This window comes from Osmerus eperlanus, chromosome 5 (genome assembly GCF_963692335.1).
Source record: "Osmerus eperlanus chromosome 5, fOsmEpe2.1, whole genome shotgun sequence".
NCBI classification, from domain to species: domain Eukaryota; kingdom Metazoa; phylum Chordata; class Actinopteri; order Osmeriformes; family Osmeridae; genus Osmerus; species Osmerus eperlanus.
In genome coordinates, this window is record NC_085022.1 from 11013752 (window position 1) to 11033822 (window position 20071).

Genomic DNA, 20071 nt, shown 5'->3' on the forward strand with positions numbered 1-20071 from the left:
AACGAGGAGGGGCTTGATACCGTGGAGGCTGGACCGCTGCTGTGTGTACATCCTAGCCAGTTCGCATGCATTAACGAGTGACAGATTTCAGGTAGGATTTCATTTTCTTTTTGTCATTACAAGGTATTTTTAAACACTACTGTTTACAGTGAGTATCATTTGTAATTTTAAGGGCAGCGGAATTGTCCTACTTTACTCAATTGGGGCTTTGAATTGGCAGTGCTAATGGATTTAAAATAATTAAAGCCCAGATCTCTTTAGGCATTCTGCGATATATGCACGATACTCCCTGTTTGTGGATTATGCTCGTTCTAATGATAAGAAGCCATTTGTTTTTTAATGTTTGTTTTCGTTCAATTAGCTATGAATGATCATTTTCATTATAGGCTATCCACATTAACGCGCGCTATTCCTGGTGACTGATTCAAATCTGCACCTGACATCAACGATGATCAATGACTTATTTAACAATTTATATAGCTACAATTACCTCTTTGAGCTTCCTTAACCGATTTCAATGTGCGTTGGGATAGGAAATGTATCCTCATTGCAAGACTATTGCTCTTGAAATTAACTTGCTAGACGACCCGTGGCTCAGTTATCTGAGCTTGTGGAAAGACAGTCGCTCGATCCACGTTACGGCCGGCGTATCTGGCAGAATGTGACTGGTCTTGTATTGGCAAAATCCCACTAAAGCCGAAAAAACACCATGACCAAAATCCTTGCATCCTCAAGCAAGAAAATATTTGTCCTCAAGTGAATAAGCCGCAAAAAATATATAGTAGGCTATAGGCTTTACGCAAGGAAATACAAGGCTTTTCAGTCAAGGTCTTTCCAAACATATTCCACGCATGCCTAGAATTTACCATTGCGTGATCTCTTGACATTGAGAACGTAAGAGACTGAGAGCCTTGGGAAAAAATTATGCAGCATCACGTTATTTGAATTGAACTGACCTATCAATTTAACATGGGACAGGGACTAAATTTCACTTGGATTGGTCTGTAGTGATGAAGTCAATAAGGTGAAGTGTGGAAGAGTTAATGTAGTGGGAGTGGATGTGATCCCTACAAAGCATACTTTTTAGGACACTCCCCGACTAATGAATTGGGATGCTTTCATTTGATCCCAAGAAAGTTATTGTAAGACATATTTGTCCCATCAAATCTAATAGACACTTCATGAGATCCTCTACTGCCCACTCTGCATGAATGTTGGGTCAGATGACAAGCGATGTCTCCTTATTCCTTTTAGTGAGTCAGCTTTCCTTGTACTAAGGAGGAGCAGAAACAAGAGGCTTTAATAATATATGTCTGTCACTGCTGGTGACAGGACAGTGAGAGACTTCCTCAGTATCAGATTGACATGTGATGTGCCAAGAAAGAGTCATGTTGAGACAGTGGTTTGAAAGGGTTTGTGGTATCTAAATAGCTCTTCCTGTAGAAAGTATTTGTGTCAGATTGGACTGCGTACATGTTATATTAAATGTAGGTATGATACTAATAACATGTTATAAATGGTCCATACTCTTACAGTTTTCAATACAAAATGCTATTCATAGTTTTCAGTCACGTGACATCCGCAGTGACCTGGAGGGCAGAAAGCTGCTGGCAATGGCGGCTCACACCTTTGAGACGCAGCAAAAGCCGGAAAATTTACCTTCCCACGTTTCTTTGGATCACCTCTTAGCTAAAGAAAAAGAAAGATATGGACACAAACTGCAAGTGTTGGGCACTTGCGATACAGCACCCGCTGTCGTATTTCTGCCACTAAAAACAGCAAGGTTTTTATATATGTGATGACTAGGCTATGTGATATAGCCTAATTACTGTAAACTAGTTAACCCCTCTCTCTCTTAAACAACTGCTAACTATTCAAACGGAAAGTCAACTTTTCTTTAAATTTTTACTTACAATCTCCTCCTCTGTGGGTTTTCTTTATCGGACGAAATTCTAAAGAAACACAGCCCAGGCTTGTCTCCTCTTCGATTACTGCATCCGATAGAACAACAACTATCTTTCATTTTGGCAACACAAAAGGATTAGACTCAAAGAAAATGTATGACTTTATAATGGGTGGCGGGCAGCGGAAAGTCTTTTTTACCCTCCAAGGGGGCGTGCCCCTTGGAACGTGACGTCACGTGAAAACTATGACTAGAGCAAAGTCATAATACTGTTATATTATTATCAAATTCAAATACAAGTTTCACATGCTAACGTGTAGTCTAGTGTGGCCATCCTCCAAATCTCATAAAATCTCCCATAGTGAGGTAACCTCTAGAAAGACTAGCTCAGATGTAAAGTAGCACAGTTTATCAGACGTAGGCCTACCTAATGTATTATGGAAGAAAACAGGATTGTTTGAAGAAATCCGAGACCTTCATTCACTGTACTGGTGCACAGTGCCGTGATGCAATTGGTGATTAAGATGTCAGTGAAACACACAAATACAGATGACTTGAACTATAGATAGTGCACAGTGCCTGTGATAAAATTTGTGGCACACACACAGATTCCTGGAATAATATATAGCGCACAGTGCCCGCGATGAAGTTGGTGACACACACAGATTTAGATAGATAGTGCCATGCCTGTGATGCAGCTGGTGATGACAGTTCCTCTCAGTTGCTTTGGTACATATATTTCTCAGATCACAATTGAAATTCCTTGTCATCTCTGAAGTAGTTGTTTAACCTCCACATCATCTATTCTAGTCACTTAGGCACTTCTTAAAAGTAATTTCTCATTATTTAAAATGGTAAATGGACTGCATTTATATAGTTTTTATACCTTAACGGCACCCAAAGCCCTTTACAATTTTGCCTCTCATTCACCCATTCATACTCACACATACCGACGGCGGCGAGCTGCCATGCAAGGCACCGCTCTGCCCACTTGGGGTTCAGAGTCTTGCTCAAGGATACTTCGGCACATGGCCTGGGAGGAGTCGGGGACCGAACAGCCAACCTTGCGATTAACAGACAACCCTCTCTACCCTCTAAGCCACAGCCGCCCCATTACACAAATTGCCAATGCTCTAGTACATTCATGCAAATGATTATATAGCCTCCATTTGTCTGCTGTTTCCTGTTATCAATTGCTTATGTTATGTTGATCAAAATGTATTATATTGATTCTCTGTTAAAATGTCTTACCACCACAAACATGTAGACATTTAATTCATAACAGAAGTCATTACATGTGTAGTTGGTGTAGATCAGGTAAACTCACTCCTCAGGTATGTATACAGGCCACCTGCGCCAGTATGGCGCGAGCTTTTCATTGGCATAGCTGGTAGTAGTCATGCTTGGGATGTCGGAGGTGGCAGGTTCGATCCCAGGTGTGGGTGAACGTAGGCCGAGTGTACCTCCGATGGGGGCGCAGCTACGTCTGTTACACATGCACAAAAGGTTGAGCCAATTGTAATAATTGTGGGCCTAATTCACCACACAGCACTTACATTTAGACATTTACATTTAGTCATTTAGCAGACACTCTTATCCAGAGCGACTTACAGTAAGTACAGGGACATTCCCCCGAGGCAAGTAGGGTGAAGTGCCTGGCCCAAGGACACAATGTCATTTTGACACTGCGGAACTGGCAACCTTCAGGTTACTAGCCCGATTCCCTAACCGCTCAACCACCTGACTCACTTGCATGTACAGTTCCGCCCAAGGGGTATATGCTATGTTTACATTAACGTTTGTATTTTTTCCTTTGTGCTATGCAATGCTGTAAAATAGTCTTGCATTTTCTGTATTGCATTTGCATAAATAGATAAGACACGACAACTGACCGAGGAGACTACATTTGTACGAACATTGTTCCTGTCGTATGCCCGTTTGTGGATCACTATATCCATGCCTCAAGAATCTGACCAAAGAGGCTAAAGTGGTAGGAATAGTGCCTGTGTCTGTGATGCAGCTGGAGTTTATAGGGCTTTATATTTGAGCTGTAAAGTCAACCCATCAGCCTGTAGCCATGAGAAAGGTTCAACCGGCGGAGAACAATGCGGAAAAAAACCTTTTGCAAATTAGCAATTTTAAAACACCACCAAGTGATCGTGATACCCTTCGTAATAAAGTTAGGAACCGAAGAAGGAAGAGGAATCAAAATGCAAAAATGCTAAATTTGGAACTGGTTCTAAAACGGTTCTCGATACCCAACCGATCTGGTAGGGCACCCTAGAGGGCACTGCATCACGTTTTTTCAACAGATAAGACACGCTACAAGGGAGTTTATAACGTTTTCTTGCACACTGGGCCACCGTACAGGACCCTTTATCATGTTTAATCTACCATAGGGGTATCCAAGAGCGCACTTTTGCTAGTGTGGGGGCACCAGGGATATAGCGATCCACAAACTGGCATGACAGGAACAATGTTCGTACAAATTTTGTCTCCTCGGTCAGTTGTCGTGTCTTATTTATGCGAATGTGATACAGAAAATACAAGACTATTTTCCAGCATTGCATAGCACAAAGGAAAAAATACAAACATTAATGTAAACATAGAAAACACCCCTTAGGCAGAACTGTATATACAAGCTCTGTATGGAGACTACAATTATGACAACTGGCTCAACCGTTGTGCATGTAATGACTTCTGTTATGAACTAAATGTCTAGATGTTTGTGGTGGTAAGACAATTTAACAGAGAAACAATATAATACATTTTGATCAACATAACATAAGCAATTGATAACCTAGGAAACAGCAGACAAATGAAGGCTACATACCGGTAATCATTTGCATGAATGTACCACAGCATTGGCAATTTGTTTAAAATAAATGAGAAATTGCTTTTAAGATGTGCATAAGTGACTAAAATAGATGATGTGGAGGTTGAACAAGTAGCCTACTTCAGAGATGACAGAGAATTTAATTGTGATCTGAGAAATATAGCTACCAAAGCAACTGAGAAGAACTGTCATCATGGACACTGCACTATCTATAATTCCAGAAATCTGGGTGTGTTTCACCAACATCATCGTGGGCTCTGTGCCCTATCAATAAATAATACACTGACCGAACACACATACACACACATATACACACAGATTCCTGGCATTATTAGAGAGATAGAGAGATAACAGTCACAGCATACTCAAACATATCTTCAACATGACTACAGTATGTCTGGTCTGATATTCAAATCAGACATCAATAGTCAATGTTTTCATCTCCAAGATATACTACTGCTTACTTCGTCTTTTTGGATATACTGTTGTATGGCATAGTATTTAAACGCACATTATCTACGTTTACCTCGTACTGTAATGGATCCTTTCATCCTACAGTAATTAAAGTCAAGTGTTCCTTAATGGTTTGTCTTTGCCCGATCATAAGCCTGCCATTTAGGAGGCCATTACCAAAATGACTAAGGATTATGTGAAGCCATCAAGGCCTCTGCTAACACTAGTTCCCTCCATGCATCCATCCAATGCCCTTTTAATGTATAATATTCATATTTATCAACTGCAGGTTATTCATTTTTGTTATTTACTCAAATTGAGTTTCCACACATAATCTAATAAAACTTGTATTTGAATTTGCTTTATCTGGTTTATTCAGTGATGAATTCAAGAGCAATTACATTTTTTCTAATTATGTAAGGTATTTGAAGGCATGTTTTTAAATAAATAGGTGCCAATGGATGTCATCTCAACATTTAATTTAGTTGCTGTTGTTTGTGTTACATTTACATTTAGTCATTTAGCAGACGCTCTTATCCAGAGCGACTTACAGTAAGTACAGGGACATTCCCCCGAGGCAAGTAGGGTGAAGTGCCTTGCCCAAGGACACAACGTCAGTTGGCATTGCCGGGAATCGAACTGGCAACCTTCGGATTACTAGCCCGATTCCCTCACCGCTCAGCCACCTGACTCCAGGTGTTAAACTTACCCTGTGGCTGAGGCTTCAGTTGTGGACGTGTCATGTCAGTTTCAAGACAGATATAGTGTGATGATAATGCGGTTAGACATTTCAGGGAGAGAATGTTTTTGTGGCTTTTATAAAATTGGCAAAAGAGACTGCAAACTAAACAAAGCACATATTGCACTGACAAGAATGGCCAACAAGACAGATTCATTAAAGCCAACCTATCATTCATAATCCACAAAGGTGTGTTTCTGCCAATCTGTAGCCTATATGTGCGTTTGTTTTCAGTCTGTGTGTGTAGAGAAAGACAGAAGGTCAGTGTTTCACACCACTTAATTTGAAAGTGTTCTTTCTCTCAGCTGTTTCAATTTCTCTGCCACCATTACAACATTCCTGGACGGAACTCCCCAGGAAAACATTTAGGGGAAGCAAGGATTAGGGAGACATCGGAGAGTGTTGTTGTTGAACCATATTAATGCATGAGTGTGTGGGAGTTGGAAACTTGAACACACCCTCTTCTTTCGCACTGACCCTGCCGTTGTGTTCCCTGTTTTCAACTTCTATGTGTTGCTCAGTGCTGTCTGTGTGATCTCAGCCTCCTAGGGCTGCCCTCCACCAGCTGCTAGGGAACAAGAGAGAGAGACACTTCCTGCCCATTTCTATATGACACAGAATAGATGGAAAGTACTATAGTATAGAATATTAGTAATACACAGATTAAATCTATAGATTTGTGTGTGTGTGTGTTTGAGTGTATGTGTGTGACATCTATTGTGGTCGTACATTCATGCTGTCAAGAGGTGAGCTGAATTTGTGTCTTGGGAGGAATGGGCATGACAGGTCTCATCGTCGATGGGACAATTCACTCCTCAGTTCTCCTCATGTACTTTTTACACTGCTCCCCCCACTTCCCCTCTTTCACACTGCCAGATCTTTCCAAGGGAAATTCTAGTGGGGTCAGAACAAAAAACAAGACGGATAGACTAATCCTCTGATATCACCCACTCACTTCATGACCTAGTCCTGGACAACTACTCCACTTTCACTCTGTTTATCATTCAAACACACAACAGGAATGGTCACCATGTGTACATGCAAAAATATGAACTACACTTAATAACATTCCAATTTCAACTATTTTTTATTTTAAGGAAGACTGAGCTTTTGCTGGTCTTACGAACGGTGTGCATGAAGAAAATTAGGATGATAACGATGACAGTATCAGTGTTTACTCAATATGTTTTGGCCCGCCCTGCCAAAACGACCTCCCGCCCGCTAAAAGAATGACCAAAAATATATATAATTATCCTATTGCTGTATAATCTTTTTTTTACGGACGCGCGAGAAAAATCTGTTCACACACACAGGCAATTTGCTTCTTGCTCGTCGCCTCAAAAGTTCAATTCATTTGCGAATTAACTTTGCGCAACGTTTCCCTTGTTATTTACACCTGATCGCCTGTAGATCAACTGGCAGCGACAGAATTCGCGTGAATTTGCCTATTCGCTCCTCGCGACCGGCTCCGTGTGGTGCTGGGAATAGCATTTACTTCCTTGCATATAGGCCTACTGTGCCAACTGTGTTATGATAGCCAGTTTAGTTTTGACTGGCAACATACTGGCATTGCTCGTCACAAATACAAATGCCCTAATAAACGCATAGAATAGGGTTCGCTTCTCTTGCTAGGCTCCCTGTTCGCGCTGCCTTGCGTCGCCTGTCACGTGACTTCCATTGAAAATGAATGGGAGGCAAAATGTATGTCTACCGCCCCCCCTAGAAAAAACATATGGTAAACACTGCAGTACTGATGACGTCTTGTGTTGGTGATGTAACAACTTATAACACAACCATGGCACAGTCAGAAGTAGGTTAGTAGACTCCAGTGTGGTGCAGCTCAGGTCAGGCCAATGGCGCATAATGCCAGCCTCCTCATCTGTGGGTCAAGCGAGATGCCAGTATGAGCCAGCATAATGGGGCATCACTTCAGTTAGGTTACCTACACAGGTCTGGTATGAGTCTTTAAGGTTAAGGTGTTGTCATGGCTACATTATTTACCTCAAGGCTTTTCATTCAAGTAAAAATGAACACAATGAAGGGATATTTGGAAGGATTTAACTTTGCCTTGGAAATTTCTTCAGTTGGGGATGACTGAATTTGTTTTCCTGTATGCACTTCTTGTGGTGACGATCTAATTGATCATTGAGGAGTACTAGTTTATAGTCCTTCTACAGTTTATGGTTTCTTATAGAAGAAAGGGATAAACATCTCTGTTTTCTGTTATGGAAAAGGGCAGGAATGTCTTGGAAAATGCTTCCCCTGAGGGGAATTGATTATCTGTGGCAAGGATCATGAGTCTATTCAGCTGCAGTTAAAAAGGGGAACAGTTGAGAAGAGCAACCGCTGCTCCTCAGGCTTTGAAATATTTGTTCCCAGTTCTGACCATCTAAATACCATGGAGTGTGTAGCTGTAGCCACATAATCAATGCAGCAAATGTACTGCAAGACGAGTGTCTAGTGTTTCGCTCATCTTCTGACCTACTCTACACTCGGCTAAACTGTTCTAAAGTAACAGTTACAGTAAATAGAGTTACTAGGTGATCATGGTTCCCAGGCTCTTAGGGAGGGTTATGTATGAACTTTATTACACATCAGAGCTCTCAGTGGGCATGGGGCATTGATGGCTGCTCGTTGTGCCAGGTGAATGATGGTAACCTGTTGCAACCTGCCAGGTTCTTTTTTCCCTGGGTAGTGGACCATTGTTACAGCAGAATGCCCTCACTCCTATGCTAAAATTTATCAATAGGGCTATATTTATCATCTTCACAGGAATGAAAAGGACAGTCCCTCCCTGGCTGCAGTACAGTATATTCACAGCGTGAGTCTATCAAGGGGTTCAGATGAGACGTAAGACATGAACGAATACAGTGTTGTCTTACAGTTGCGTTTACACAATAAAGCTACATGCTGGACTGTGCTGTTGAGACACTAGGGATTTGACCAAGTAATTTCTAGGCTGTGGTTAGCTAGGAGAATAGGCAGTAGACTCTGGTGATACAGTAAACTATTGTCTTTCCCCCCTCATCAGCATTCTAGGAGGGGTCTTGACCTCAAAGGTCAGGGTGTGGAGGCTGCAGGCTAAGCTGCTCACCATCGATCTGGTGTCCTGCTATCAAATTCTGCTGCGCAGAAGAGTTCCAGTAAAGGTGCTTTTCCTTTTAATGCACCATTTCCTCATTATTTATACTCATTACAATGATTCATCTACATGATTGACATACTGTGATGAAATTGGCCTTGGGCTATCATCCCTACTGCAACAGCTGCAAGGTCCAGAACATGAACCCAGACTTCCTGGTGATGAGGGCAAAGGATAAGTGGAGTAGTCACAGTTATTGGAGGGAAATGGACAAATACATGCAGAAAATCATCTTGTAGTTCAACTACACTATTGATCTTTTTTTATGGGGGATTGACAAGCCAGTAGTTGTTGTCCAGGTCAGCTGAGGTCTTGTTCCTCCAGGCCCTGGTGTTTGGCAGCTGACTGCATGGTGGACACATCCCTCCTCTTTCAAAAGCAGCAGGGAAATTACTGCTGTCCTCTGCTAAGATGATCTCTCTCTCTGTCTCTCTCCTCTCTCTACAGCAGATTGCTGATCCAGCGAGAACAACTCCCTCTCTCTCTCTCTCCCCTCTATCTCTCTCTGCCTGTCTCTATTTATCTCTCCAGATCCCAGTGCCTCATCTCTCTCCCCCCCTCTATCTGTCTCTTTCTATTGTACTGTTTGTCTCTCTCCTTTGGCCAGCGGACAGTCCACCACCCTCCCTCATTTTGTCTCTCCCCCTTTCTCTTCCCCTCGTCCTCTGGCTGAACGGCTACGGCGTCAGCACCTTGACTCGAAGCGTGGGCCGCTTTGGCACACTCTAAACGATTTAACTTTTGGGAAGGAAATGCATTTGGCTGCTGGACGCAGAGTGAGTGTGTGTGCTACTTTAGCCCTGTGTATTCAGCTCATCAGCAGTAACCTTGTCTTAAGGGCAGCTGAGTACTCAGGTTACCCTCAATGGTGATATCTTGGATTACATTGGTCGTTTCCAGAAGTGACTAATGACATGGACTCTCAAACCCATGTAGTGATTTCACATGATGGGAAACTATATACAGCACACACTGATACCAGTTACTTAATTGTTGTAATATGTGGGCTACCATGCACATACAAAGTCAGATACTGCGTAATTCTTAACTAATTCACTGTCGCTCAGTGTTTTTGCCCCGTCAGCTGATATAAACCAGACATATTTCCTCTTCCTCCTCTGCTTGTGCTCAGTTGGCTTGTAACTGCTTATGTTTTTGAACCTGAACGTACTGTGTGGCCCACTCTTCCTGACAGAGGGCATGCATAGCCCCTCCATCCCAGAGAGCATGTTGTCTGATGCAAAAGGATGCCCTTGGCAGCCAGGCTACACTCGATGTGCACCATGTGTGCTGTTGTCAAATGATGACAGCAGGGTTCTTAGATAGAGTAGGAACAAACCCCCCATGGTTGATTTAATCCATCTGTATTACTGATCACTCCATTCTCACAGTCTGGTCCCATACTAGTAGGAGTAGCATGGGGCTCTGGGAATCTGTTGTGTTGCTTGTGCTGTTGCTGAAGCCCTGGTCAAAATCGGTAGGGATTTTGCTCGCATATCTGGCATTTTACTGTAATCAGAGAACATCTGCGGTTTTAAGAAATTGTTTTTAGGCAGTGCTTTTAGTACTGTAGCTACTGTGCATGCACAACATCTTTCCTTTGACCTTGAGTGTCTTTTGGGTTGCTGGTAAGCAATGGCCACCTATCATGTTACTGTATACTTGAGACGCTTCAAGACCTTCTGTTCTCTTGTTCTGCTGCAGTTATTGTAATGAAAAATTGATTGGTCACTCACATTTTACCTTAATGCTTAATAGTATTAACGTAAAGTCACATCAGGGGCTCTATGTTCTCAAATGTACGATATCCAATACAAGCATTTGATGTGCTTTTCCCTGTGAGAACCACTCTTATCATAATGTTAAGAATAAGATTTCTGTGCCATTCAGCACGGACGCTGTTCTCTGGAATGAGATCAAATCCGACGTGTTCTAGGCAGTGACCTCTGGAGTGTATCTAACCTCCTCCACTCTGCACCATGAACATCCTCCAATTACATATCCCCTTCCTCAATTTCCACTCCAATCATGTCTGCTCATACTGTATGGCCCTCTTTGATCCTCTTTAGGAGACAGGCTGCTCTGTACTGGGTTCAGTATTGATAGGAGGAAGCAGTGGCAGGACTTGGAGCTTTTTCCACATGTGCTGAGAGAGGACAATTCAACAGAAACAGCACAGCTAACATGGGAATGACCATTTACCAAATTCCCAAATTGCTCTATCCGGTAGAGAAATATTTTTAGTATAAGAATGCATGGTGTGCCCCTCAATCATGTGTGTAGAAGGGTTTACATGTTCACCAAGGACTCCGACGGTATTTTGGCAGGATCTGTAGTGGTGTAAAATGTATGATGGATCATGCTATTTCAATTTTCATGAATTCTGATGGCAACCATTTTTCATTAATTTTTTTCATCACTGCACGCATTCAATCATGGTTGGGAATTAATCATTAGTCACATAAATCCCCATTCTGTTGCTCTCCCCCACACACTCATACATGAGACTTGCACGCATGAACATTTATGTTCACTGTCGCATCAATTATAATCTAAAATATATACTAAACATAAAGAGACATTTATCTCACGAAATGCTCTATTTAGCAACTTTAAACAGGGTTATATCTATCCTATCATTGCATGCCGCGAATGTGCTCCATTATTCTACAAACAGCATCACTTTGGCATGGAGTGACAGTGACTGCACTCTCTGTCACTGGTGTGGTCACCTATGCCAACACTGTGTAATGAGCATTTTACTCCTTTACCTAGAAAAGCTTCAAATACTCCTTCAGCAGGTGCTCGGCGAGCAGTGTGTGCTAAGAATGCCTTTGGGGTTCCTGCTCGTACTGTAGCTATATCCAAAAGAGAATATCTAATGTACTACTGACACCATTTGGCACATACAGAAGGATCACACTTGGAATCTATTAATAGAAAAACAAGTGGAATGTAAAAGTGTTTTTTCTGGTCCTCGTGGAGCAGTACCCAAATGGAAACGCTGTGTGTGAGTTTAAAACGATATTGTGTTAACTTCCTACGACCTTTACCATATGCTGTGGATGCTGCCTGGCAGCTGCACAGCCAAGAAGGACCAGTCTTCAGTTTCCACAGACGTGAGATGGACCCTCAGCCACTGGCAGGTGGGTGCTAGGTGATGGGCCACACACAGTGGACAGGCTATACTTGCTCTACTCTGGAGATGGCCCGTTTCCAGAGCAAGACCAGCAGAGCGAGCTGGTGTCATGTGACAAGGCCAGGTGTGTGCCAACTGGGGGTTCAAAGGTCATTCACCAGCACTAATGACCATGGCTGGTGGATATGTCTATACAGAAGACCCCTAGCTGCTAGGGCCAGGCTGTATTCAGGTCTGCATGTTTAGCTACATTTGCATCAACTATCAATGTTCACTGCATGCTTCATAATCCACTCCATCTAAAAGGCTAGTGCCACATGTGGGATTATTGATGGCATTATTCTATGACTGTCAGGATCTCTGGCATTTATTTCTGTTCTCCTGACTTGTGTGAGTAGCTCAACCCAGGGAACATGAGCTATATTTACAGTTTGATTTGATTTGTCTGGGCCTGGGAAGAGGCTTTCGTAAATGATGGGCGCATCGAGGGAGGCAGTGTGGTGCTGTATGAATCCCCTGCAGAGAGGTGGGACAAAGAGGCAGCCAAAAGGTTTCTTCTCTGAAAGGGGAGGCTGTATTCTCTGTGAGAGACTGAGAGAATGAGAGAGAGAGCCAGGAGGCACCAGGGTGAGAGAGTCAGAGAGAAACAGAGAAAGAGAGCCAGGCTGTCACGTGAACGACGCTCTGAGGAAGACCGTATAAGGTGGCTGGGTTGTCTTGTCATGTGGCAGCTCATTCTAGGCTGTAAAGGCCATAGCACGCAATCCCTTCACATTCAAACCTCACAGTGAATTTAGTTTAAGCTGAGGTTGTCAGGGTGGAGAAAAGAGAGGAGAGATTGTATTTATCACCGGGGGTCACAGTGTCGAGATTTGAGTGTAATGCAACGCACCTAGGGCCATGTCACATGGTGCTATCCTCTCTGTATACTGGATCTGCACAGCCAGTTTAGTCCAATCAGATAGAAATGTCGGATTCCCGTTCACAGCTCCTCTATAGTGCAGAACAGAGGGGCTAACTGAATTACAACCACCCCCCACCTCCCCAGCCGCCACTTTCTCCCTTGGGAAGGCACGACTAATCATTCGGAATCTCTGTTTTCCAGGAAGGGGGTGGCGGAGAGGGGAGTGGTGGTTTCGAGTGGGGTAGCAATGAAAGTAGGCGGGTTTCCCCTATAAGCAGAGTGAGGCTCTGGGGCTGTGGTGGTTTAATTTTCCAAAGAAAGATCTCCATGACTGGGATTAGATGTCGTGGCTCCAGAAGGCTTCTGACCTACTGACCTCTATAGGCTGGCTGGCCACAGCTGCTGTCCAGATGTTCCTGCACATCCACACGCTGCTAACGAAGGAAGATATGTTGTTCCGAAACAGACAAACAATGAATGCTGAGATACAACTCTCCAACAGCACATTCTAGCCCCCGACTATGTAACAGAGGAGATACGCCAGAGCGCTGCTGCCCGATTTGTCTGGAGGTTTTGTCGCATCAGACCATTTGTTTGATTATTTGGTCTTTTTGCGTGGGGAGATTGTATTAATATTGCTAATAAGCTGATGGGTCCTGCTTTACCCCCTGTGATGCTGCCAAAAACCAACAGCTATGCCCTCACGTTTAAGGGGACACATGAGACTGTGTTGAGGACCCCAGCACGGCTCAGCAACCTGCTCAACCTGAGAGGGTCAAACTGTTGTTGGCAAAAGGTTGTCCAAGTTAAACACTTGCGTGCGTTGTTAAGGGACACCCGGTCTCTGATGGCTGTGTGATAAATCTGATTAACTGCTACATCTGTAGCGTCCATGCTAATATAGTAATGCACAGCCACCGGGAAGAGAAACAGCATTGATTTCATTTCCTGCCTCTTTGTGAACCTCGGGGGTTATGAGGGGGAAGATTACATGAGAGTGTCATATCTAAATGGAGAGATTAAAGCATTTTAGACTGTGGGGGGATACGGCTGTGTGCTCTGCCTCACAAATAGATGTACAAGCTTGAACTGTGGTTCCCCGCCTTGCTCGCCTGCAACAGACCTCTGGAGCACATCCTCCTTGTTAGCTCTGGTTGGAAGTGTGGCATGGCAGGCTTCTCTGTGCTGCTGTCCTCTGACTGTGAAGGCAATCTGGTTGTGTATTGGAGCTGTATGTCCCTCTGCCTGGCCTCCTGGCTAGTACAACTTTAGTAGCTGAGAAGCAGACTTTGAGTTAATTTACTATGGCTTGGTGTTGGTGGTTCATCCAACTTTAATGCTTCTCTGTCTAAGTGCTTTAAATATACTAGCTAGCTGCCTATTATAAACACCAGTCTATACAGTCATTTTTAAGGTGGTTGCACTCTAATCAAAATGTAGATTACCTTGTTGTGGTTTGTAAATACATTCATGGCTTCAAAGCTGTATGTTTTCTATACCCCAGAGAATATATATATATATATAATAGTGGGTATAGATTTTATTTTTCTATTTTATTCTATTTTAATCTAGATTAATCTCACTGTAATCTTGGCGTTCATTAATCTAGATTAAAATGGCTCATTTGAATTCCGCCGAAGGCATTCAGAATATGTGTGCTACCCAAATAATGACTAAAAGTAAGTCTTTGAGAACGGGCTTCTCAAGACAGCTGGCGCATAGACCTGGGGCCGGTTGCACAAAGCACCTTAAGTTTTTTCCTTAAGTATGACACTTAAGGGTAGATTTCTCCTTAGCTAAGGGATTTACTTAAGGGGGTTGCACAGAATCCCTTAAATGGTTTCCTTAGCTAAGGTGAAACGTTAAGGGATTTACTACATTAAACGTGATTTCACAGCAGTAAAATTCGACCGTTTCCACGGTGACCGCGTCTGTTCAGTTTTATCGTTAGTCACCTTACAAGAGCTACAGTAGAGCTAAAAATTGAAAAAAAAGGGCAAGAAAACCGAATTGGTCAGAGGAGGAAAAGATTGTCCTTCTACAGGAATATAGCAAACTGTCCCAAAAATTTTTTTTACTGAAAAGTAAATTCGATCCGCACATAACAGCCCACAAAAAACTACGAATGTGGGAGGAAATAGCAACCAACATAAACTCACGAAGTTTGATCAAATGGTCAATTTCAGAAATTCAAAAAAAATATGATAACTTAACTGTAATGTCCAAAAAAGAGATCACGCATTTCAGGAGGGAGTCCAACAAAACTGGTGAGATCAACTTTACTTGTAGGTGTAGCTTACTGTAGTTGCTACACAGTAACGTTTTGTAACATTTACTGTTACAGTAGCTAGTCGAGGTAGACTAGCCGACCCGTAAATAGCCTTCATGTTTAGACTGCAGCAGCACAGTAGCCTATACAGAGTGCTATAAAACAACTACATTGACATAAAATAAATTTTGTTTGGAATACATTTTCAGGTGGTGGTCCACCTCCAAAACCACTTTCAGATGAGGCAGTGATGGTAGCAAATATCATTGGTATCGACTCAACTGTAAACGGTCGGACAATTCGTAAATTGACTGCCGGTCAAATCTATAATTTAAGATCAATTGCTCATCATTAAGTGTATCCATTGGGTTTTCGCGGTCGCGGAACACTTCTTGGGATAGGCCTACGTTCATTTATATCCATAAACTCGGCCATGTTGCGGATTAAAAATGAACTAGAGGTACCTTAAATTTTCTTCCTTAGTTTGGTTGCTAAGGTCTTTCGTGCAACGCTTAATTAAAGTTCGTTAATTAACGAACTTTAAGGGATTCCTTAAGTATAAGACGAAGTTAAGGAGAAAACCTTAAATACTTAAGGGAACATTTAAGGAAACCTTAAGGAAAATACTTAAGGGTGCTTTGTGCAACCGATTACATTTTAAGGAAACCTTAACTCTGACTTTAAGGAAAATCTTAACTTAAGGTGCTTTGTGCAACCGGCCCCTGAGCTCATCTCCTGTTTCCAAAATGCATCACAAACTGCTTGAGAAAGCTGTTCTACTATGATAATTAGTGATGAAAATAAATTATGTTCAATAAGATGTACTTTTGTTTATTAACTGTTTATTAGATTAGCTATCTTGGCTGATAGAGCTGTGCTGACGGGCTTGCCTCGGTTGCACTCAAACATGGTAGTTTGACGACGACTCTTCTCCTGCGCTACATCAGTGCCCGGCATCTTCCGCATTAGCTAAGGGATGCTTTGCGTTTATGTGGTATTTGAGACTGGAAGAACTCCTACAGTAAACTAATTCCGCATAGCACAAGGTGCAAACAACCTTAGTATTGTCGAGGTTTCCATTGGGAAGCTTCTTAAATACATTTTCCCTGAAGCAAACCAGGCGGCTTCATAGCTGCATCCATGTTAGCACGTCACGTTTGATGTGATAATTTCATACACAAGGCATAAACACACATGTTCGAAGACTCGTTCTCGCCCCCTACAGTGCAATTTGGTTAGGTATACATCCGCGCTAAAATAGCAAGGTGAAAGTCATCATAGCTTGCGTAGTATAGACCCAGCTCTCAACCCAACTTTGAGAATAGATTACGGCGATATTTATTTTTTTTATCGCCGATAAGAGTCGCAGCGCGTTAACGCCGATAACGGCCCACCACTAATATATATATGTATATACTTAAAGTAGACTTGTATAGTAGATGTAGGCTACAAACATACTTACAGATATTAAAGTTTTCATTAGGTATGCAAATACAAATACAAATCTTTTCATATAAGTACACTTGGACAGCAAGATAAATATACTCAAAATGTATTAAGCTCTCATGTAATACAATTAACTTAACCCTCGTGCTGCCTTCGGGTCACATGACCCAAAGGTTCATAACGAACCATCGTTGTGTTTACCCAATTTTACCCAATACAAAACCAAATAAAAATAATTTTCTTTTAACCTTCGCAATGTGGGGGGTCTGAGACAGCCCAACGGTTAAAAGAAAATGCTTCACTTTGTTTTTGTATGCGGTAAAGTTGTCGCAATACGACGGTGGGTCACAATGACTGATGGGTCAGAACGACCCGAAGATAACACAAGGGTTAAGAGACTTAAGATTTAAGTATGCTCTTTTTCTCTAAATAGAGCCCCCCCCCCCCTCCCCATCTCTACCAGAAATGACCATTGGACAGTCTCTCGCTCGCTCGAAATACAAAATCCCCGATTTCCTTGAGATTGTATAGCATTTGCGGGCGTCAGGGAGCCGCTATTGAAATGCGGGAGACTTCCGGACCTTCCGTGAGACTTGGGATGTCTGTTAATAGACTAGATCTGAACATTGAATGGATTTCACCTTGAGGTTACAGTATGATCAGGTCTTGTGATAAGTGTGGTAAGATGCTTTTTTTAGACATAGAGACATACTGTGTACATTATATGAATATTCATATTGTCTCTTGATTTGTGATGTTTTACTCGGGGTTGTGCATCGTCCAACACATGCATACAGTTGCTTCTCACATGTTCTTCTACATTCTGCAGATGGTTATTTTAAAGTTAATCTATATAATTCTGACATTAGTCATTATGTGCTGTCTTCACATCATATACTTTGTCAGTATTAGTCATGATGAAAAGTAGCAATAACTGTGAATTGTTGGGATTGGTGTAAACAATTAAACATACTCACACAAAAAGTGTAAATGATAAACATACTCTCATTAAGCCTAAAACGCATATGTATGGACCCAATTAACTAATGAGATGTGTGTGTCAGCATTATGAATTGTGCAATTGTGGCAAAACTCATTTAGGCAATTAGTGAGTAGCTACAGCAAAATGCTGAGCTCTTAAAACTGAGACTCAATGATTGAGAGAGGCGTATGGAAACATAATGTACCGGTACTCTAAAATAACCTCTGGTATTGCTGTGTTGACTTTGACAACACAGAGGGTTGCAAATCAACGTCTACTTTATTATCTGATCCATGAGTTCAGTAGGTCACTCTGACAATGTAGTGGCTTCAACAATATCAAATTGGGTTAAGGTATTGGTTTTGTGCCTAATTTTCCTTTAATGCTTTTTGTTAGTAAATGCCTTTTTGGGATTACCATAAACTGTCCCTGGTTGTGTGTTTCTCTTAAGCGATGCAAGGTGCAACTGTATTCTGAGTTCCTTGGTTGCCACAACCACTACATAGTACTTTGGAGTATTAAGTCCTTGTCAGGATGATAGAAATGTAGGGGGCAACAGGAAGGGAATATGCACATATGCATGTGTTATTAGATGTAGTACTCATGCAGGGGTGTATTTGTCTTCATTTTGCAGAGTGCATTGAAGTTCACCATTGTGGATTCCACAGCGCAGCAAAGAGTATAGACGTTCACTGTCTCTATCCTGGAGTTGGAAGCTGTTTGTTCTAATGGCACCTGGCTCCCCAAGCCCACCGCTGTACCCATTGAACTAAATGAGCAAGCACTGTAATAGTCAACCACACAGCAACAGCAGCAGTGACAAAGACCTGGCCAAACAGCTCATAAAAGGCTCTATATCATCACGTTATAAAAGCGGATAACTGTAGTGCACTATGGTTAGGGATAGAGAAAGGTAGTGCTGACTATATGATTCTCGATTGTTTACTCTCTCTGGAAGCAAGATAGAGCTCCAACCCAGTCGACAATTGCTCAGAGGGGCAGACAGATTGTATATTGATACGACAAAATGGCATATGGCAACTGCTTCTGGCTGGATGGTACTGAATGATGGAGAGCATATAGTACAGTAGCAGACTGAGGTGTAGGAAAATGTGTGAGGTGCAAAATGTACATTTGCTATGCTACGTTGCTTGCCACAATTACAACTGAGGCCTTAGAAAATTAGGCTTTAAAGGGAGATAATAATGTTCACGTATTAGATATGGCCTGTGTAAGTTCTAGTCTGTAACAACATCACCCCAGTCTATAACAATCCCATTGGACTGTCACCATAGACAAGGGTTTTGGTTTAGGGTTAAGGCCAGTAGCGGAGATAGCGTGGGTGCTTGGGTGCGGCCGCCCCAGGGCCCCGTGCCAATAAGGGGCCCCTCAAACACCACTGATCTTGCATCATTTACTTACATTTTGACAGTTTAACCTTCAAATGCATAATGCAACCCTTCTGTCTGCTTCTTTCTCAAATTGCTTTTTCGTTTTTTCCAGAAATTAGACAATATTTATCCAGGGAGTACAGTTAGACAGTGGCAGCGCCATAGATATAGCCTAGCACTTAAGAGAATAGTTACAAAAATGTAAATCGGGCGCATTAAAAAGAAAAGAACGAGATAGTAGGAGAAGTGTGGTAGCATCGTGTGCTCCTCTCACATCATACTTCTCATCATCTGATTGAGCGCACTTGGCCTGTTCAGCACCATCGTTGTCAATCAGCTGTCGTTGTCTGTGGTGTTGAAACATTTTTACTTGACTGGCAAAACTTTTTGTGTTCGTAAATACAAATTTGTCCAAAAATGTGGCTTTTCTTTGTGTTTTATTTGACATACTTGTCTCAACAAGTGACACGTTATAACATGTGCATTCATCAGATATTTAACCGTTTTATTTTTTTACGGTTTTAATTTTAAAATGACTTGGTAGCAGAAGGCCCCGTGATGAAGCACTGTACTGAGAGTCTAGCTCCGCCCCTGGTTAAGGCTGCAGGTCTTTTTGTCCTTGATCATTCAGGCTCTAAAGAGTGGGGACCCCATATAGCAGAGGGATCCTTTTCATCACACAGGATCTCATGTCACTTACGTAGCTGTCACTAAGGGGAGCTTGGCTAATGTCCCCAGCAAGCAGCAGCACAGAAAGGAATCTATTTGTACTTGAGTGCCATTTGTTCTCTGTGTCTCTGAAATCCATTCAACACTGCTGTATTGGCAAACAGACAGTTGTCAAATCCTAAAAAGGACTGTTTTCAA

General features: G+C 42.2%; 1 protein-coding gene across 1 annotated transcript in view; it reads left to right on the top strand.

Annotated features, from left to right (window-relative positions):
* The window catches only part of tln2b (talin 2b), an 86676-nt gene continuing 66605 nt past the window's right edge, over positions 1 to 20071 (top strand). The window contains exon 1 of the mRNA XM_062461590.1: positions 1 to 91. The gene's annotated coding sequence lies outside the window, so the exon portion shown is untranslated. The remainder of the gene's footprint in view (positions 92 to 20071) is intronic.